The sequence below is a fragment of the Saccopteryx bilineata genome, chromosome 2, assembly GCF_036850765.1.
Source record: "Saccopteryx bilineata isolate mSacBil1 chromosome 2, mSacBil1_pri_phased_curated, whole genome shotgun sequence".
Lineage (NCBI taxonomy): Eukaryota > Metazoa > Chordata > Mammalia > Chiroptera > Emballonuridae > Saccopteryx > Saccopteryx bilineata.
In genome coordinates this window covers 152,516,551-152,539,683 of record NC_089491.1, presented here as the reverse complement: position 1 = coordinate 152,539,683, position 23,133 = coordinate 152,516,551, and the positions used below count along the sequence as shown (strand labels likewise).

Below are 23,133 nucleotides of genomic sequence, written 5' to 3'. Positions count from 1 at the left end.
ACTCTGGTAAAGATGAACTAAAGAACTTTTTACCCAAACCACCGTTTCATAACATTGCACAACCTTGGAGATTCTCCATAAAAATACAGTTTCAGTTAGAGCTCCTTTGTCCTGTTGGGCTTCCTGGTTAAACATTAAGCCAAAGTTAAAACTTTACAGATAAGAAAGCACACACACACATACATACATTCACTCACCTCAAATGTATAGAAAGAATCAACTGAGATTTAGCCTAACATAAAAGCATCAGTCAAGAAAACAGGATAGCATATAATAATGAATTGAGTATATTAACCAAACTCAGAGCAGAACAGAGCATAAAAACTTTGCTGAGATCTCGCCATTATTAAAACATGTGTACAGCCAACAAGAAAGCAAATTTGTCAGACTAAATGGGATGCAGAGGAAAGTTAAGGCATAAGAACCCCAGACATTAGCAAGCGTTGTTCTCACCTCTTCTGTATACAAGAGAAATATTTGCTTACTAAGACCCCCCCCCCCCAACTAAGGTATGGCAGAAATAACATGCCTTGTATTGTTTTAACATTTAATAGCCTGGGTCTACCAGTGCATGCATGCAAAAGAAATGTTAGGATTAATACACTTCTTTTAGTTTGTTTTCCTGGAGAAAACAGAATCGTTCAGTTTTGTTTGGGGAGAAGCTGACAGAATAGGATATGAATCAGAACCTTAAGCCTTAAACCCTAGGTAGCCGTCAGGCATTTGGTCCATCTGAATTTCTCATTTTTCTAAAAAGGTACAGCCCCTCCTTCCTAAGGCCCAAACAATTTTAATGACGTTTCTGCCCAATGCACCCCTAAGTGTAATAATACCTTTCCTCATAAATCTTGTTACAGACTTATTTTATGTTCCATTTTAATGTCTGCGGGGTTGAGGGAGGAGCAAAGTAATAATCGTGTAATTTTAGTTGAAAGTTTTCCTCCTTTTTCTCCTGGGTTGAAATCTAATAAAATATTATTTATTTGCATCTTTGGAGAGCTATCTACCAACTTTTTTCAAAACTGTAGTGAAGTGGTTGCAGAGGTGATATTTTTATGGCTTTGCAAATGTTGCTCCTTTTATTATTTGTTTTAAATGCCATTCTACTGACACCAGCGGATTTACATTGTAAAGCTGCATCAGGATGTTATCTGGTGAACACATAACAAATGCAAACCTTCGGACTGTGTTTTTTCACACTCGGCTCTGTTTGCCCATGCAACCATGTAAAACACTTCTCCCAGATGTCCCTTCCAAATAACTGAGCATACATAATTGTGGGGTTATGGCATCGCCGTTTATGGCCAGCCTTGCCCTTTTGAAGAGTTATTTCAGTAAGTCTCTCCCTTGGGGTGTTCTCCCATAAAATGTATACATCTCTGCACCAAAAGGGAGAGGTCAATTTTACTTCTGCAACATTAAATATATAGTTTTGCAAACTAATATAGTATACTTTTTCAACATACATGATGGCTTGAGAAATAACTGGCATACTTTCCTAATATATTTTGTAAATTTCTTATGTCAGGACTAAAAAAACTTTTATTATTAGAATTCTTATAAATAAAATCTCAGTTTTGCCAATGTAACAACAACAGAAAAGATTCATTTGAGAGAAATGTTCAGAGCAGAAATAAATGTAAGCATTGAACAAACTAAATGTTCTCAATGACCCGATTGAGGATTCCCTATAAATGGAGTGTACCTCTCCACCACTGTTGAGTGGAGTTCTCTGAAATCTTGCCAAATGCATAAATCCTGGAAACATCTTCTAGAAGATAAGAATGAGCTTGGAAAATAGATCATCAAAGAAATATGCAGTGCCTATAAAATAAACCACACACATACACATACTATCTTCATTTACCAGATCCTCTTTCAAAAATCTAGCAGATGGTAGAGTTTTAAAACTAAGTTTTTCAAGCTGAAAATTGATTTTCTATTTAAACCAGAATCCTCAGCATGTTAAAAAGAATATGTGGTGGATATAATACAAACACCAGGGGCATACAGCAGCCACAGTAATGTTAAGGTGGCCAATGGAAGAGAAACAAAATTAATAAGAAATGTGAATTCAAAACCATGACACTAATTTTCAGCTAAGTGACTTTTCACTCCCCTATAGTATCTTTTTGTAGCAGTACAATCTAAAAAAAAAAAAAAGTTATTTAAGAAATACCATCCTGCCTGATCAGCTGGTAGCACAGTGGTACTGGGACGCGGAGGACCCAGGTTCAAAACCCTAAGGCAGGGGTCCCCAAACTTTTTACACAGGGGCCAGTTCACTGTCCCTCAGACTGTTGGAGGGCCGGACTATAAAAAAAAAACTATGAACAAATCCCTTTGCACACTGCACATATCTTATTTTAAAGTAAAAAAACAAAACAAAACGAGAACAAACACAATATTTAAAATAAAGAACAATTTAAATCAACAAACTGACCAGTATTTCAATGGGAACTATGGGCCTGCTTTTGGCTAATGAGATGGTCAATGTGCTCCTCTCACTGACCACCAATGAAAGAGGTGCCCCTTCCGGAAGTGCGGCAGGGGCCGGATAAATGGCCTCAGGGGGCTGCATGCGGCCCACGGGCCGTAGTTTGGGGACCCCTGCCCTAAGGTCTCCAGCTTGAGCACAGGGTCATTGGCTTGAGCATGGGATCATAGACATGACCCCATAGTTGCTGGCTTGAGCCCAAGGTCACTAGCTTGAGCAGGGGTCACTGGCTTTGCTGCAGCCCATATGTAGGCACATATGAGAAAGCAATCAATGAACAACTAAGGAGACAAAGCAGCCGCAATGAAGAATTGATGCTTCTCATCTCTCTCCCTTCCTGTCTATCTGTCCCTACCTGTCCTTCTGTCTCTGTCACAAAAAAAAAAAAAAAAAAGAAAGAAAAACGAAAAAGAAATACCATCACAAAAAAAAATACCATCACACACTGTACTTCAGCTAGTGACATGTTTGGGTAAACTAAGCAAAAACAAACACAGTAAAAGCACCTATCTTGCATAAACTAGAGTCTAAGTAGAGTGAGGAAGTCGGATACCAGTCTTGCTCTCCTCTTAGAAGGCTCAAACATCTTTGCTTTTGATCCTTGTCCCCCATCCCCAAAGTAGATGAATGAAACAGTTTGTCACTGAGTGGCTTACAACAGCTCTGCATTACTGCAGCTCCGATTTAGCTTTGTGACTCCCAGGCCAGCTATGAACCGTGAAGGTGGAGGCCACAGAGTGGAGGGTTCTAACCAGCTACTGCCCTGGAACACTGCAGTGTTCACTAAGGATGACATCTGGAGCAAAGAGGTGGTGGCAAAAACAAGTTCTGTTCTGCATCCATTTTACAGATACTCATATACAAAACCCATTCACTCAGGCAATTGTTTTCTTTCTCGCATTTTAAACTTGTGCTCTCTGGAGGAAAAAAATCATGGCAATCATATAAAAGCTACAACAAAATTAGTTATTCTTTTCAAATGGAGCCATTTGGCCAGTACTCATACAATGCTGAGTTCTGGAATGCCCTGTCATCGCACGTCTTGTCCTCAGACTAAAGGCTTTGGACCTGGGCCGTAACCACACCAACGTGAAGAGACAGGAGATGTTGCTATGGACAAAGCAGGTCTTGCTGTGGCCCTTAAAGGTCCTCCTGTACTAAGAGCAGTTAGAGAGCTGAGCTACTGCACCCCCTCACCCCCCACGCAGCCCCTTGTCCTCCTCGGACAGGAAATGGGAGCTGAGTCAGTGGGGCATGACTATATAGTAAGAATCTATGATTGTGGCACAGTGTAAATCTGTCAGAGACACACTCGCAGAGGAAGAGGGACTTCCCCACACTGCTGCCCGTACACTTTTTGATGCAGATACAGATTTATGGCGCACGGGAAACTGAGAGCCTTTGAGCCAAAGGGGCCCTGTGAATCAAGGCCATTTTGTAGGTTTCTGCCTCTCCAAAGAGCTACACATTTATAATTGTGCTTGAAGTCAGCCCCCTTCCAGCCCCAGGAGGCAGCTCCATTTGGTTAAAATAAAACTGAGGACTTTTCTCAACAGCTGGTCAGCTCTAGTTTTCAGTTTTAACAACAGGATGAATGAATTGAGGACTGCTGGAGGGATCAAAAAGCACTATGCCAGACGTGGGGAGACCCCTCCCTGACTCCTCTGTTCCCAGGGACCAGGTTCAGTCACAGATGACGCACCCACTTTGAAGAGCTCCCTTACATTGTTCACCCAACACAGATGACTCTTACACCACGATGCTTAAAAACGATCCAATTGAAACTTTGAGGAAATGTCTAAAACGATTTCAGACAAGAAAAAAGAAAAAAGTCAGCTGAAAGTCAATTAAATACACTGGGCCAGAGTCAGTGTTAATTAAAAACAATTTGAAAACATCCCTAATAGAAGACTTCCTCTGTGTAGTCAGTATCTGATTCAGCGAGTGACTCAAGCAATAAAATCACAGTTGGGACGACTCTCGTGGTGCTGGCAAGCCAAGATCAATATTTTCCCTATGAGGCATGCCTGTACTATAAAAAGAATTTGATGTTTGAAAATGAGTGTCTCTGCTCTCTGTGTGTTGGCACTAAAAGCTCTCTTAGCCCTCCTGCCACATTTCGAGAGTACAGTATGAATCACAGTCATGTGGCGAGCACCTCCTTGCCAAATTCTTTCATGCTGCTACCATGGTGCTTTCCCTCTCAGGCTTCTGCCAGCAGCCTCTGTCCCCCAGCCAAGACTATCAGTGTGAGCCAGCGTCCGTGGACAGGCAGAGCTCTCCGCTCCACATTCACCACCACGGACACAAGGAGGCATATTATCATAACACTGCAGTCTCGGAATGGGCTGGGTGGACAGGAAGGCGTGAAAGCCGGCTGAGAGATGAAGCAGAGAGGCTGGGAGAAACGAGGAGCCCCATGAAAAAGGGGCCGCCACTTTTGGAGGGTGGCCTCCTTGCCAGGCACGGGATTGGGCTCTTTAAATGAATGCTCCTGAGAAACGATCCCCGATAATATGGGTGAGGAAACTGAGACCCATGTTAGAGAAGTGGCTTGCTGCACTACATAGCAAAAGGTGGCTGTGCATAGGCTGGGACCCAGCCTAGTGTCCCTGTCATCCCCCCTCCTTACCCTGCCACTTCTGATTTTGTAGCTCAAACTTGGAGAAGACAGAAACTGCTCTTCTGCTGTTTTGGGCTTTTTAATATTTAAGCCATTCTGTTAATTACCACTGTGGCCATTCTGTTAATTACCACTGTCCCTTAAGTGCATATAATGCCACTTTCAACAAGACATGTTTATTAAAATATTTGTCAGCCAGATTAACATTCATAAAATGCATCTTCCACAGTCATGACCACAGAACCTAACAGTCATCCCCAAATGCGGCTTGGGTCAGAACAGGAACTGGGAGGGTGTGTGGAAGGAAATATTATTGTAGTTAAACATCATGAATCACTACTGATGGGAACCACTCAAAGTTTATCCCCTACTTACATCTGCATTTCCTTTGTGTTCATTTATTGCTGTGGTTAACTACAGATTAATCGACTTGCCAGTTTTCTGGCTGAGTCTGCCATAAGCCTAGCATTGTCTGGCCCCTATGAGGCAGAAATGGATCACGAAACCAGGAAACTCCCTGGAGTTACAATGCTTGTTTATCCCAGTCTTGTAAATTGTCTGTTAAGTATAAGGGTTTGTAATCAAAAACAGTGTGGGAGGGGCTAAGTTTTTATGCTTCACAAGAAAAAGACAACTTGTTCCAATGGCTAGAAAGAAGAAGATATAGAAGAGGAGATAAAGGATGGAGTTCTGGTCTACCTGAAAGCAGCGTGGGGTGGGGTGGGGAAGGGGAACGTGGATTTCTGTGGCACATGCAGCTGGCTTGAGTTAGTAGTCTAATATGGCTGCCAAAAAAGGAAAGGATTTATTGTACATCTTAAGCAGCATTGTAGAACTATATAATATTTAGAATAATACTGGGTGGTGGTGTCACTCTTCTTTGCATTGATCAAATCAGAAAAATTTAATAATGAAAGATGAAGTAGGATACTCTGAGTTGATTCTGTTGTTGCTATATGGATCCATATCTATCAAAATTATGGAAGAAATTAAAGTCGGTAAGAATTAGTGGGAAGACAGCCTGAATTTCTTTTAGTGAAAAAGGCAGAAGAATTTTTCAGACTGATCTGCCATTTAAATAAGTAGTCAAACACAACATCTCTGAAGTCAGCTCTACCACTTACTTATTGGCTCTTGAATTCTCCAGTAGATTACTTCTCAATCTGTACCTTGGTTTCTTCAGCAGTAAAATGGGGATAATAATAGTATTACCTCTTTGAGTTACTACAAAAAAGAAATGAGATAATTCTCAAAATAACCCTGACATGTACTTTCCCATGATGTAAACCACATTCAAACTAAGATTTGTCAACAGCTACCCACCTTCCCCTTTAAAGCCATACCCTGATTCATTCACCACTCTGCAAAGCTGGAGTAGTTGGCCTTGCACACTGGGTTTTCAGTTAGCATTCTTTTACTGGAAGCTTTCCACTGAGTATCCCTATTTTTATGTGTGATATATAGTTATTTACTATGTATCTATTATAAAGGTTGTCTGGAAATCTATAGTGCATCTGAGCACCCTTGATTCAGTGATTTTATTGAGAAAAAGAAGGAACAAATTCCAGATAACAAAGACAGCTTGTGATGAGCTGAGAATTGTTTGATTTTTAGGAAAAAAATTTCTTTTCATTCTTGAAACTTGAGGAAAAAAAATGCTGCTGCTATATTAATTACAACAATAAGTCTTATCAAAATCCAAAAGAAAGAAGTCCTAAATATCTAGCTGGTTACTGAAGTTTATGTGACAACAGTAATAAAAATATTTAGGAGATTAAAATGAGCACAGTTAGTATTACTTTTAAGAAACATTTAATACTTTGGATATTTTGGTGATGGTTGGAGTAGGATGACAGTAAAATCCAAAAGTATGATAAAACAAGGTATCAAGCTTGTAGTCCTTCTTGCTACTATGCACATGGATGGCAGCTCAGCACTGGAGGAAAGAGCACAGGTCTGAAGTCAGACAAGCATCTCTGAAAGGGGTGATAGTCTCCCTGGGTCCCTGAGCCATCTTTGTTGTAAGAGTTAAGTGATATAATCTGATCAAAATGCCTAGCACACTGTAGGCACTCTTTACATATTGGTGAATGGATCAATGAGTCAATGGTGCATACCACGTTTTATTCATTTATTTTTTTTCCAGAAAATATCTGGGTCTCCCTCCCTAACTCACAAATTACATCCCATGCCCTTAAACCATTATGGAAAAAGGCATTAATAATAACCTCAGGAAAACCACTTTGTGAGGATGTGTGGATGTGCATCTGTGTGTGTTTAAGTCAGGGAGATCAAGAAGAAACTTTAAGACCTAAAGGGTGATCCAAAAGACATATAATGCTTGGGGCAAAAGGCAAGGAAGCACAATTAGAAGAATAAACTCAGATGTAGTTGGTGTTGTTGTTTTTTTAAAGGTGATGGCAGGCTATGTTGGCTACAGTTATCTTCCTACAGAGGTCCCAGTGATCAAAAAATGATCATTGTTTAATTTCTTTAATTATAAAAGTTAAGATCTTCCACTCTCCAAAATTTTTAGAATTTCTCATATTCTAAGTATAAAATATTTCTTAAATACTCTTCCATACGATGATTCACTGAAATGCTCACTTTAATTATTATTTTTTAAATATTTTATTTATTTATTTTAGGGAGAAGAGAGAGAGAGAGAAGTGGGGATGAGCAGGAAGCTTCAACCAGGCAAGCCCGGGGTTTCGAACCAGCGACCTCAGTGTTCCAGGTTGATGCTTTTTCCGCTGTGCCACTACAGGTTGACTTTAAAAAGAAAAATCAAGATAAGATTTTCATCACCTTCATCAAATTGGCCTTAGAGCAAGTCATTAAACTTCCGTCTTTGAAATTCCCACTAAAATAACACTGATTGCACAGAGAGACATTTGTGTAATGAGCTCTTTATAAGAAAGTCATGATTAAAATTGCCAAATAGAGTGAGATAATTGGCCTTCTATAATTCTAGCCCATGTGGAACATGCATTATTTTCTAAAAGAACTCCAAGTCATTAAAAATCCCAAGAATTGCATAATCCAATCTATAGTTCAAAAGAGTCTTGCTTGCTTATTACTACTTATTAAGGGACAGTGGAGGAAGTCAAGGAACAAAAGAGGAAATAAAGAATTCAATGGACTGTGCCTTCAAATAGCAAAAACTGTTTGTGTTGAAGGTAAGGCAAAGAGTGAAAGTGACCACTGTCAGTAGACCTTTGGCTGGCAAAATAAAAAGCTTTGTTTGGAAATTTCTCTTGAATTCAGTGGTATGCCGTGGTTGGATTTATGCCCCCTTCCCAGAACACCCCTGTGTTGTTGTCCTTGGATCAATGTCCTTCTCATCATTCCAGAATGATGGAGTATCCAAAAGAACTGAGGGAGCTAGAAAATCTTTAACCTTAAGTGAACTGTCAGTTTGAAAGCACTTTGAGAACAGACCACTTTAACTTTCACTCAGGATCTTAATCTCTTAAAACTCACTCTTTTTAGTCAAAAAACAATTTTAAAGAATGGTGACAATAAAGCAAAAATATCAATGTAAGCTAGGTTTAAGAAGTTTGATCTTGAGAGTAATGGCGGGGTAGGAAGCGATACCGATAAATCTCCCCCAAAACTCAACAAGATCTTCAACCAGAAACAGAAAAACCTATACTTGGAGCTTCCAGATGCTTCGCAATACACCCAAAGGTATGATTGAGTGAAAAATTGGCTAAATATGTAACCAAACCCCGAAGGAAATAGGGAGTAAGAAATGCTCCTCCTTCCTCACTAACCTAAACAGGGCGGCTTTCTCTGGTAACTGTGAATATAGAAACTGAGGCGGGCAAAGGGGGTGAATAGATCCAGGCCGCCGCGACACAAACGGCTGAACCAGGCTGTGGCACTGAGATCCAAGCCGAGGAAAATCTGATCCTGTGGCAACCCGGGCAATACAAGCTAACACTCGCGCCAAACCCAAACAAAGAAAGACAAGCGGAGCGGCCATTTTACCCGGTCTCCTGGTCGGTGCGCAGTTGGTGGGCGAGAATTTCTTCCTGGGAAAGCCACGCACGGGAGGGAGTGAGAACTAATTCCAACGGTGGAGATTTTCCGTGCTGGAGGGTATTTCACTCAGAGGGAACCGCGGCCGGCCTCATATCCTGGTTTGCACACGCAGATAAGGAGTGAGCAATTCCTCCGAGTGCCTCGGCAGTGCGCGCCCGTGTTATCGCACAGAGGGGCAGAGTCAGGGGCCTTTGTGTGGGCCAAAGCGGAATCTCGAGCCGCCCCAGCGCCTTGCAAAAGCCGCGCACGGGGACGGAGTGAGACTCAATTCCAACGCTACAACTTTTCCCTGCGGTTGGGGGTTTCACTCAGAGCGTGAGACTGCTGGCCGGATATCCTGGTCGCAGACAGTGAGTGAGAGTTTCCTCCAAGCGCCCCGGAAGTGGGCGCCCGCTTGTGTTACCGGACAGAGTGGCAGAGCCAGAGGTCTTTGAGTGGGCAGAAAGCCTGCCTGATTATGCTAGCAGCTCTGACTGACTGAGCCTTACCCAGAGCCCTGTGCTGAGTGGAAATAGAGTGGGGAGTTGCCAGCTCTTTGAGCCTCTTACTATCCAGGCAGAGGCAGCAGCAACCCCATAGCTGGATTATCAGGCTACTAATTAAGGAAGGAAAGACTAGGAGAAAGGCTCCAGGAACACGGACTCTCTCACTGTCGGAGCCTATAAATGCTATTGAGCTTCGACTGCCAACGAGACTAAAGCACAATACATGACATTGCCATAGAGACTTATCAACTGCAAACCTCTACCTGAGCGTGCCAAAGGGGCAGAACCCGGGGTACAGAGTCACCGACCAGGAAGAGGGAGAGAAAAGAAAAAGCAAGAAGATAACCTCTCAAAATCAAGAATAATCTGCAGACTTTATAACCTATCCCATTTTATTATATTTGTTCGTTTGTTTCTCTTATCTTCATTCTTGATACTTTTTTTTCCTCCTCCAATTTGGCTGATTAACTCTCTACCGGTCTTACTCTCTCCTCTCCTTGAACTACACTACCCATAAGTGTTACATCTCCCATTATCTTTTCTCTTCTCTTCCTTTCTCTCTATGAGGGTTGCACTCCAAAACCCTTAACTCTCTCTCTCTCTCTCCTTTCTTTTTTCTTCTTTTAGTGGTTATCTCTTTTTTTCTCTCTCTTTCTTTTCTCCCTCTATATTAGTTTCTTCCTTTCTCCTTTACATCTCCTCTCATTCAAACCTCAATAACAAACAAATTATCTTATCTGGGACTCAAACCTATGTTTGTGGCATTTTGGGGGGTTTTTACTTCACCTTTTTAACTCACTAGCAGTGCTCTCATCCCTGGCTCTCCATATTATCTAGTTCTTGTTCCACTAAATACAATAGTAATTTTTTAACTTGTCCCCCCATTTTTCCGTTTTCCTCTTATTCCTCTCATCATAACTCTTAGACAACCAACACCTAAAAGCAAATCATTTCATTCTTGACCCAAATTTTTTCCTTATTTGCTTTTTATGGGTCCATACGCTCTTTTATTTTTCTTTTTTCTTTCCTTTTTTTTTTTTTTTTTTTTTTTTTTTGCCCCTTTATTACTTTTCCCCAGTTCAGGCCCTCCATCACAGGCATTGTTTATTATAATTCACAGTCCACCACAAGATTTTCTCAAAAAAGAGGGGAGAGGAGAGGAGAGGAAAAAAGGAGGGGGGGAATAATTTCCTTTTTTTTAATTTTTATTTTATTTTTCTTTATTTCATTATTAATTTTTTTTTAAAAAAAACAACTCTTTTCGATTTTTTATTTTTTTTTATTTTTATTTTTTTAACTTTTTATTCTTTATTAAATCTCATTAATACTATCAACAAAACCACCCTCAGATGCCATTAAGGAAGAGAAAATCGAATATCATGGATACAAAAGAAAGAGAGGTAACACAGCTAGATGAGGAAAAATCTATGGAGAAAAAATTTAATATATTGGAAACCTTGGAGCTAAATGACAGAGAATTCAAGATAGAAATACTAAAAATTCTCCGAGATATACAAGAAAACACAGAAAGGCAATTTAGGGAGCTCAGAAAACAACTCAATGAACACAAAGAATATATTACCAAGGAAATTGAAACTATAAAAACAAATCAAACAGAGATGAAAAACTCAATTCACGAGCTGAAAAACGAAGTAACAAGCTTAGCTAATAGAACAGGTCAGATAGAAGAGAGGATTAGTGAAATAGAAGACAAGCAACTTGAGGCACAACAGAGAGAAGAAGAAAGAGACTCAAAAATTAAAAAAAATGAGATAGCCCTACAAGAATTATCTGACTCCATCAAAAAGAATAACATAAGAATAATAGGTATATCAGAGGGAGAAGAGAGAGAAAATGGAATGGAGAACATACTCAAACAAATAATAGATGAGAACTTCCCAAGCCTGTGGAAAGATCTAAAGCCTCAAGTTCAAGAAGCAAACAGAACTCCGAGTTTTCTTAACCCCAACAAACCTACTCCAAGGCATATCATAATGAAATTGACACAAACAAACAGCAAAGAAAAAATTCTCAAGGCAGCCAGGGAAAAGAAGAATACAACATATAAAGGAAGGCCCATTAGATTATCATCAGATTTCTCAGCAGAAACTCTACAAGCTAGAAGAGAGTGGACCCCAATATTTAAAGTCCTGAAAGAGAGGAACTTTCAGCCACGAATACTATACCCATCAAAGCTATCCTTCAAATACGAAGGAGAAATAAAAACATTCACAGATACAGAAAAGATGAGGGAATTTATCATCAGAAAACCCCCACTCCAGGAATTACTAAAGGGGGTTCTCCAATCAGATACAAAGAACAAAAAAAAAACAGAGCCACAAGTAAAAGCTCCAAGAAGAACACAATAAAACCAAATTTAAACTGTGACAACAACAAAAAGAAAGAGGGGGAGAAGATGGAGATTAACAGTAGCAAAGGACGATGGAGTGCAAAAGTACTCACAAAATAGTTCGCTACAATGAACAGGGTAGGGACCCTTTTCATTACTCAAAGGTAACCACCATTGAAAAAACCACCACAGAAGCACATGAGATAAAAAAGATAGCAACAGAGGAAAGATGTATGGAATACAACCAAATAAAAACAAAAGACAGAAAAACGAAAGAGAAGGATCAAACAAGACACAAAACTAACAGAAAGCAAGATATAAAATGGCAATAGGGAACTCACAAGTATCAATAATTACACTAAATGTAAACGGATTAAACTCACCAATAAAAAGGCACAGAGTAGCAGAATGGATTAAAAAAGAAAATCCAACTGTATGCTGCCTACAGGAAACTCATCTAAGTAACAAGGATAAAAACAAATTCAAAGTGAAAGGCTGGAAAACAATACTCCAAGCAAATAACATCCAAAAAAAAGCAGGTGTAGCAATACTCATATCGGATAATGCTGACTACAAGACAGGAAAAGTACTCAGAGACAAAAATGGCCATTTCATAATGGCTAAGGGGACACTGAATCAAGAAGACATAACAATTCTTAATATATATGCACCAAACCAAGGAGCACCAAAATATATAAGACAGCTACTTATTGATCTTAAAACAAAAACTGACAAAAATACAATCATACTTGGAGACCTCAATACACCGCTGACGGCTCTAGATCGGTCATCCAAACAGAGAATCAACAAAGACATAGTGGCCTTAAACAAAACACTAGAGCACCTGGATATGATAGACATCTACAGGACATTTCATCCCAAAGTGACTGAGTATACATTTTTCTCCAGTGTACATGGATCATTCTCAAGAATTGACCGTATGTTGGGCCACAAAAACAACATCAACAAATTCAGAAAAATTGAAGTTGTACCAAGCATATTTTCTGATCATAAAGCCTTGAAACTAGAATTCAACTGCAAAAAAGAGGAAAAAAATCCCACAAAAATGTGGAAACTAAACAACATACTTTTAAAAAATGAATGGGTCAAAGAAGAAATAAGTGCAGAGATTAAAAGATATATACAGACTAATGAAAATGACAATACGACATATCAGAATCTATGGGATGCAGCAAAAGCAGTGATAAGAGGGAAGTTCATATCGCTTCAGGCATATATGAACAAACAAGAGAGAGCCCAAGTGAACCACTTAACTTCTCACCTTAAGGAACTAGAAAAAGAAGAACAAAGACAACCCAAAACCAGCCGAAGAAAGGAGATAATAAAAATCAGAGCAGAAATAAATGAATTAGAGAACAGAAAAACTATAGAAAAAATTAATAGAACAAGGAGCTGGTTCTTTGAAAAGATCAACAAAATTGACAAACCCTTGGCAAGACTTACCAAGGAAAAAAGAGAAAGAACTCATATAAACAAAATCCAAAATGAAAGAGGAGAAATCACCACGGACACCGTAGATATACAAAGAATTATTATAGAATACTATGAAAAACTTTATGCCACTAAATTCAACAACCTAGAAGAAATGGATAAATTCCTAGAAAAATACAACCTTCCTAGACTGAGTCAAGAAGAAGCAGAAAGCCTAAACAGACCTATCAGTAGAGAAGAAATAGAAAAAACCATTAAAAACCTCCCCAAAAATAAAAGTCCAGGCCCTGACGGCTATACCAGCGAATTTTATCAAACATTCAAAGAAAACTTGGTTCCTATTCTACTCAAAGTCTTCCAAAAAATTGAAGAAGAAGCAATATACTTCCAAACACATTTTATGAGGCCAACATAACCCTCATACCAAAACCAGGCAAGGATGGCACAAAAAAAGAAAACTACAGACCAATATCTCTAATGAATACAGATGCTAAAATACTAAACAAAATACTAGCAAATCGAATACAACAACATATTAAAAAAATAATACATCATGATCAAGTGGGATTCATCCCAGAATCTCAAGGATGGTTCAACATACGTAAAACGGTTAACGTAATACACCATATCAACAAAACAAAGAACAAAAACCACATGATCTTATCAATAGATGCAGAAAAGGCTTTCGATAAAATACAACACAATTTTATGTTTAAGACTCTCAACAAAATGGGTATAGAAGGAAAATATCTCAACATGATAAAGGCCATATATGATAAACCATCAGCCAACATCATATTAAATGGCACTAAACTGAAGGCTTTCCCCCTTAAATCAGGAACAAGACAGGGTTGTCCACTCTCTCCACTCTTATTTAATGTGGTACTAGAGGTTCTAGCCAGAGCAATCAGACAAGACAAAGAAATAAAAGGCATCCATATCGGAAAAGAAGAAGTAAAGGTATCACTTTTTGCAGATGATATGATCCTATACATCGAAAATACCAAAGAATCCACAAAAAGACTACTAGAAACAATAAGCCAATACAGTAAGGTCGCAGGATACAAAATTAACATACAGAAGTCAATAGCCTTTCTATATGCCAACAATGAAACAACTGAGAAGGAACTCAAAAGAATAATCCCCTTCACGATTGCAACAAAAAAAATAAAATACTTAGGACTAAACATAACAAACAATGTAAAGGACTTATATAATGAAAACTATAAACCATTGTTAAGGGAAATTGAAAAAGATATAATGAGATGGAAGAATATACCTTGTTCTTGGCTAGGAAGAATAAATATAATCAAGATGGCCATATTACCCAAAGCAATATACAAATTTAATGCAATTCCCATCAAACTTCCAATGACATTTTTTAAAGAAATAGAGCAAAAAATCATCAGATTTATATGGAACTATAAAAAACCCCGAATAGCCAAAGCAATCCTAAAGAAAAAGAATGAAGCTGGGGGCATAACAATACCTGACTTCAAACTCTATTATAGGGCCACAACAATCAAAACAGCATGGTATTGGCAGAAAAATAGACACTCAGACCAATGGAACAGAATAGAAAGTCCAGAAATAGAACCACATATATATAGTCAAATAATTTTTGATAAAGGGGCCAACAACACACAATGGAGAAAAGAAAGCCTCTTCAATAAATGGTGCTGGGAAAACTGGAAAGCCACATGCAAAAGAATGAAACTGGACTACAGTCTTTCCCCCTGTACAAAAATTAACTCAAAATGAATCAAAGATCTAAACATAAGACCTGAAACAATTAAGTACATAGAAGAAGACATAGGTACTCAACTCATGGACCTGGGTTTTAAAGAGCATTTTATGAATTTGACTCCAATGGCAAGAGAAGTGAAGGCAAAAATTAATGAATGGGACTACATCAGACTAAGAAGTTTTTGCTCAGCAAGAGAAACTGATAACAAAATAAACAGAAAGCCAACTAAATGGGAAATGATATTTTCAAACAACAGCTCAGATAAGGGCTTAATATCCAAAATATACAAAGAACTCATAAAACTCAACAACAAACAAACAAACAATCCAATAAAAAAATGGGAAGAGGATATGAATAGACACTTCTCCCAGGAAGAAATACAAATGGCCAACATATATATGAAAAGATGCTCATCTTCTTTAGCTATTAGAGAAATGCAAATCAAAACGGCAATGAGATACCACCTCACACCTGTTCGATTAGCTGTTATTAGCAAGTCAGGTAATAGCAAATGTTGGAGAGGCTGTGGAGAAAAAGGAACCCTCATCCACTGTTGGTGGGAATGTAAAGTAGTACAACCATTATGGAAGAAAGTATGGTGGTTCCTCAAAAAATTGAAAATAGAACTACCTTATGACCCAGCAATTCCTCTACTGGGTATATATCCCCAAAACTCAGAAACATTGATACGTAAAGACACATGCAGCCCCATGTTTATTGCAGCATTGTTCACAGTGGCCAGGACATGGAAACAACCAAAAAGCCCATCAATAGATGACTGGATAAAGAAGATGTGGCACATATACACTATGGAATACTACTCAGCCATAAGAAATGATGACATCGGAACATTTACAGCAAAATGGTGGGATCTTGATAACATGATACGAAGCGAAATAAGTAAATCAGAAAAAAACAGGAACTGTATTATTCCATACGTAGGTGGGACATAATAGTGAAACTAAGAGACATTGATAAGAGTGTGGTGGTTACGGGGGGGAGGGGGAATGGGAGAGGGAAAGGGGGAGGGGGAGGGGCACAGAGAGAACAAGATAGAGGGTGACGGAGGACAATCTGACTTTGGGTGGTGGGTATGCAACATAATTGAACGACAAGATAACCTGGACTTGTTATCTTTGAATATATGTATCCTGATTTATTGATGTCACCCCATTAAAAAAATAAAATTATAAAAAAAAAAAAAAAAGAATTAATATACAGTCATAAAAAAAAAAAAAAAAAGAAGTTTGATCTTGGCCCTGGCTGGTTGGCTCAGTGGTAGAGCATTAGCAGGGTGTGTGGATGTCCCAAGTTCAGTTCCTGGTCATGGCACACAGGAGAAGCGATCATCTGCTTCTCCGCCCCTCCCCCTCCCCTTCTGTCTTCCTCTCCCACAGCCATGTCTCTGGCTAGATTGGTTCCAGCAAGTTGGCCTCAGGCGCTGAGAATGGCTCCTTGGTCTCTGCTTCAGGCAATAGAAGAAGAAAAAAAAAAAGGCTCGGTTGCTGAGCAACAGAGAAATGGCACCAGATGGGCAGACCATCATCCCCTAGTGAGCATACTGGGTGGATCCTGGTCAGGGTGCATGTGGTAGTCTGTCTCTTTGCCTCCCCTCCTCTCACTAAAATAAAAAAAAAAAAAGTTTGCTCTTTTAACCTAGTAATCTGCTTTTCTTCTTTTTAAATAAAAGACATTTTCTAGGAATAGGTATTTGATATCATCCAATCAAATTTTAAAATAATTTTGAAAATGTGACTCTCAGATCATAGTCATTTGTTATAAAAACCTTTTCATATCATTGTTGTGATTATTTGAACCAAGAGATATAGAAGAGGCGGCCTACCTTGACATTGTTTTTTTTGAAAAGAAAACTGGTTTGTGATAGTGTGTGCTATAAGGTACATGAATGATCCTGCTACCTCAAAACAAACTATTTTTCAGCATGTTATTTATTCCCAGGGATTGCACACATTCCAGATGACATCAGCATGGCTGTTAGTGCACAAGAAAATAAGCAAATGAAACACACATTGGCTCATGTGGCAAATCACCAGGTTCACCAAATGGAAAAGAACAAAAATGGGGAGGGAAAACATTTTGTTTTCAATCTACAAGGACATTAATAAAACTCAAACGCAGCATTCTGTGGCTACATTTCCCAGGAAGAAGAGTCTCTTCTGGCCAAAAGAACATAACAACAAACGTTTGTATCTGAGAAATATGTATCTCGTGATGTCATTTACCAGGATTAGGGCTGGAAACATATTTCTCTGAAACTCAGACACTAAGAAAAAAACTTGAGGACAAATCTTACCTAAAATAATCTGTAGTTCTGAGTAAATCAATTGGATGAGGGTAATTTGACCCATTACATGTCACAGTTTAAAATTAAAAGTTCTAGATAAAATTCTAAAGAAAAAATAAACAGTAAGTCACCACCTCGTGCTAAAGAGAGGATGAAGTAGAATATGAGTTTCTTTACCAAGACTTCTTTTTTTTTTTTTTTAAGTGAGAGTAGAGGAGATACAGAGACAAACTCCCACATGCGCCCCCGCTAGGATCCATCCAGCAACCCTGTCTGGGGCCATGCTCGCAAAGAAGCTATTTTTAGTGCCTGAGGTCATCTTCAGTGCCTGAGGTGATAAATCAATGTAGCCATGACTGAGGGAGTAAAAAAGAGAGAGAGAGAGAGAAGAGGGGGAGAGAAGCAGATGATCATCGCCTCTCCTGTGTGTCCTGACCATTAATCGAATCCAGGACTTCCATATACCAGGTCAACACTTTACCACTGAGCCAACCAACCAGGGCCTTAACAAGACTTCTTATGTAAGTGAAAATAACAAACTTGATAATGCTGAATAGTAATTCAAAATAGAATCAGTTAAAAGGTTTATTATGATTTAAAACTTACTGGGCACAACAGTAAGAAAATTCCAGTTCAGAAATCAAAAGAGATTAGCAGTATTAGTTAACACTTAGCTAGCACTTACTATGTGCCAGACAACATTTCATATAATTAATTGATTTAAATGCTCCCAACAACCCATTATAATAATATTATGAGTCCACTCCCATTCCCATTCTGTAAATGGGGCAGCTAATCCCAGAGAGATTAAGAAATGTGTTCAAGGTCACATAGGCAGTGATTATGAGCACACATAATCTAAATGAAGTTAACTAACAAAATTTCACGGCTATTAATAAACACTGAGAGTTTAGAAGCATCATTCCAATAGAGCATGAAAATTTTAATTGAGAAATTTCATTTAGTAAAGTAATAATGCTAAACTGTTTGGATTGCTTCCCTTGAGGATGCAAATTATACAGGGTGGGGCAAACATAGGTTTACAGTTCTTCATTTGGAAATAATTCAACAATAAATAAGAGTACAAGAATAAACGGTGTCTTGTGTACTCAAAACTGTAAAACTACTTCTGCCTCATCTTGTATGCATAAATTCATAAACTTCCTTAGAAATAAAGACCAGCACAAATAAAGTTTTTATTTTGCCCTTGACAGCAAAAGAAGATACACTTGTGAATTAATATTGATCAGGGATTATAAACCGAGCAGCCATAATTTGGTAAAAAAAAAAAATAATAATAATAATAATTTTTACCAATAGCTAGTGGGCATGCATATATATCAAAACGTCACATGAGATTATCTTTCCCAGTTTTTAATCCCTTCCTGAATTCCCTAATTTAAATGATACATACATGCAAAAAAGACAAGTGGCTCTTTGATTTTAACAGAGTAGAATGTATTTGGAAAGCAGGATTGCTTATTATAAACTGTGCCTCCTTTTGGAAATATTTAGGATTTTGGAAGAAGTGGCCTTGGTAATAATATCTTCCAGTCATTATTTACAGGGAAGAAAACAGTGACCTACAGAGATTAAATTCGGGTTAGCGTTAACATTAAGCATGAAGCAAGCCACAGCCCAGTACTTAGCTGAGTGACCCTGGGAAAGCTATCTAATTTTTCTCAGCGACAATTTTCTTCACTAAGCAGGAAATATTTCATGGGGTTGTTGTGTAAATGAAGTGAAATATCAAATATTATAGTACTTTGCACAACACTTGACACCCAGTAAAGGCTCAAAAAATGGTCGTTGTCATTGTATCATTATCTTTATTAAGTGATTCATGACCAGTTAGTGTCCGAACCGGATGTAAAGCCAGAACCGGATGTAAGTGTTATTATAAGCTGGTTCTTTATCTTTTCCATATACCTTGTCCTAAAGGGGAAAAATCATGTATCATTTCTGTTTACTCAAATGTGGTATAATTCACGATCTCATTTCTTTCTTTTTTTTTTTCTTTTTGTATTTTTCCGAAGCTGGAAATGGGGAGACAGTCAGACAGACTCTCGCATGCGCCTGACCGGGATCCACCCAGCACACCCACCAGGGGGCGATGCTCTGCCCATCTGGGGGCATCACTCTGCCGCAATCAGAGCCATTCTAGCGCCTGAGGCAGAGGCCACAGAGCCATCTTCAGCACCCGGGCAAACTTTGCTCCAGTGGAGCCTTGGCTGCGGGAAGGGAAGAGAGAGACAGAGAGGAAGGAGAGGGGAAGGGGTGGAGAAGCAGATGGGCGCTTCTTCTGTGTGCCCTGGCCGGGAATCGAACCCGGGACTCCTGCACGTCAGGCCGATGCTCTACCACTGAGCCAACCGGCCAGGGCCTGATCTCATTTCTTTTACGTCCAGAACAACCTCTCAGCCTTTCAGGAAACATTTTCCAAAAGAATAAAACTTCGAAGTCGAACGTGTTAAACTGTGGATCAGGAAGGTTCAGAATGCACTTTCACAAAGGGGATAAACATAGATTCAGGAAGTCTGAACAGCAATGATTCCAGGCTTCACATTACCCGCTTCCTCGTTATTCAGGTTGGGTTCTTCCTGAAAAGAGGAGCAGAATCTACTATTTGATTAAACATTCCAACAACATCAGAACTCAACAAAATCATTTAATTAACCTGACCTTAACTCAAGGGCGCTCACTTCTTGTGAAAAGCAGCCCTGTTTGAAAAAATACATTTTGCTAAAAAAGTCAGGTGTTTATGAACAATGTTCGACCTTTCCTGCTTCACTTGCAGCTCAAGTCCTCCTTCAAATAAAGATAAGCCAGAGTTTACTGAGGGCTTCCCAAGTGCCAGGCCTCATGCCAAGCGCTTTGTTTACACTTTCTTGTTTAAGTCTCACACAGCCCTTAGACAAAGGGAAGAATCAGTCCCATCCTCATTTTACAGATGAGATAACTGAGGCAGAGGAGAGTAAGTTGTCCAGGGTTACCCCATTAACAGGAGAGCTACAAATATCAAACACCCCTCAGGAGATCTGGCGGGGCCACTGCTCAGACAGGGCACATCCCCTCCGGGCCTCAGTCTCCCACCTTTGAGAAGGTGCAGCTCCGCTCGCAGTTCCCTTCCAGCCTGCCACTTCTCCCCTGGCTGTTGCTGCTGCGGCAGGAGGGCTCCTTTGTTTTTACGCTCAGCTGCTCTGGCTGGCCTCCCCAGGCCCTGCCCTGTTTTGTTTTTGCTGCTGGACCTACTACAGACGCACTCCTGGCAGTGTAGCCGAGGCTTCCTCTTACGCTCAGTTCCTGGCTGCTTCAGTAAGAACAGAGAAGGTGGGCAGGGGCCAACTGGCAGAAGCCGCAGAAATAGCAGCGCATGATTCTCATAGGAGCAGCGGAAAGGTCTGCACACAAGACCCGCCGTCTGCCGAGCTCTTTCATTGACTAAGGTTGCTTTTGGCACGCACAAGCACAAGGGGTTTCCACGCTCATTTCCCTCCGGTCAGAGCAGACAGCTTTGGTGACAGACAACTCCGAGGCAGGCCAGCAACTGGCTGTCCAGGATCAGGAGATGGAGACATTCAACTGAAAAAACCACACGGGAACCCCCCAATCTGAATCTCTCAACGCATTCTGCAGCCTGGAACCTCCTCGGGAAGCTACCAAGGCTCTGGCCACCTCTGAGCACAGGGGGGGAAAGTGTGTAGTTCAAGGATGTGTAAGCAGCAGTGACCCAGCCATCCCAGCACACGCGTGAGAGGCGGGTTCCCGAATTAGCAGGCTTGCTTCACCAGCATGCTGCTCTCATTAGCGACTGCTGGGAGGGAGCATGTGCAGCGTGGTCTCTGCAGTGAGTGGGGGGCCAGTGACTCCTACTCTGCCGTCAACACGGCTTCTCTCCCTGTCATTCTCTCTCTAGCCCTCTCCCGGGGTTAGGACAATACTCCAGGCCAGGGCAGTTCCAGTCGTAGCTGGATCTTTCCACTACTTAGGAGCTCACATGATTTGTTGGAGTGGTTTTTTTGTTTTGTTTTGTTTTGCTTCGCTACTATTAAGCAAGATAGCTTCGTAATCCTTTAAGTGTATTTTAGCCAAGTTGTATTTACAAATCCGGGCCAGCAAGCACGTGACTGACCCAAGGATGTCAGGGAGGGAAGAAGGCAGACGCTTATTCAGGAGACACAAAAAGCTGAGCTGTCAAAAGGACAACTGTCTCTTGGGCCAACACCACACAGAACTCTCAGACTCCCTCAGAGACAAGAAGGAGCTGCTGAGGTAGGGACACAGATGCGAATTGTCTTGCTTCTGTCTCCTTCTCTTCCTATCACTCTCTCCACCCCTCAGGGCAAAACTTTAGGATAGCCCATGCCCAAATACATCTAACACATGTGAATGGTGGTAAATGGTCAAGTCACTGTACCACAATGAGACACTTAAATGTGATGCTTTCCTCCCAATTTACATACCACCCAGAAAATAAGCTGCTTTGGCATCATGTAAAGGAAATTAGGAACATTTCTCTAAAGGCATTCTTTCAGCCTATATTTATTGGGTAGTTTTTTGGGTAGTTTTATGTGATAGGATCATGCTAGACAGATCAAGGAGCTTTCCATATCTCTTACTCCATGATAAGGATAAATAGAGCTATTTCTCAAAAATATATCTAATGGTCTACCAGCAAGTTAAATAGATCCTGATTTATCAGTGAATGTTTTAAAATGTGAAAGAAACCTAAAACTCAAGACCTAGACTCTTTGAAAAAGGATCTCTTTACCAATGAGAAATCCTTAAATATTAAAATAAGCATTTACTAAGAGATACCAGTGAGGTCTTGACTATATATAGTCTGATTCTCAGGCAAAACATACTACAACATAAACAGTAACCTTCTATTTCTAACTTGTATCCCTCCACCCTGCTTTGCTATGCAACTTTAAGCAAGCCATTTATCTTCTCTGAGAGCACATTTTATTATCTTTACTATGAAAGGACTGTTAGGGATTTCTAATTTCTCATCTAGTTCTAAAGTGAAATATTTGTTTAATGAAAGAATCTATTAATACTGTCAATGGCAGTTTTTATTTTTATCTTTGTACACAAAGGAAAATGCATGCTGCATAGCACAAAAATATCTCATTGCCTTAACCTCTGAGAGAAATATTTCTGCAAAATTTTCCTTGCTCTTCTTGGGAAAAGAAATAATATATCATGCCATCTGGCTCTGTGGGTGAGGCAATGCCAGGGATACAGAATGGGGATAGAGGTTTCATTTACTTCCTTTAGACTGAAATGCTTTGAAAGTGCTCAGATTTTCCCCATGGAAAATGCTTTTTCCTCTAACATTATCTCTAGTGATGGAGCGTTAGCGCTGAAGGTTTGTGAATGGGTTTCAGAATGTGCAAGTGGCACCTCCCATTGTTAGCTGTCTACATTTCTTTATAACCACTCACATACTTTTGGTCAACCACTGTAAAATAAACAGTCTTTCCCAAATGTTTTTGTTTTCTTTGACAGCACAGCAATAATTCACTTGGAATGCTGTAGAATAGAATAGAACTTTAATGCTGTTGTAAAGCTAGCTTTTTATGATTTCTATTCATCAAGTTACTTTTTCAGTTAAAAGATGCCAG

At 39.7% G+C, this 23,133-nt stretch overlaps 1 protein-coding gene and 1 non-coding gene across 2 annotated transcripts in view; both read right to left on the bottom strand.

Annotated features, from left to right (window-relative positions):
* The window catches only part of HMGA2 (high mobility group AT-hook 2), a 155,462-nt gene that overhangs the window by 71,104 nt on the left and 61,225 nt on the right, over positions 1-23,133 (bottom strand). The window lies entirely within an intron of this gene.
* On the bottom strand, positions 19,814-19,889 carry TRNAV-GAC (transfer RNA valine (anticodon GAC)). The gene has a single exon. It is a non-coding gene; the product is annotated as a tRNA-Val (tRNA).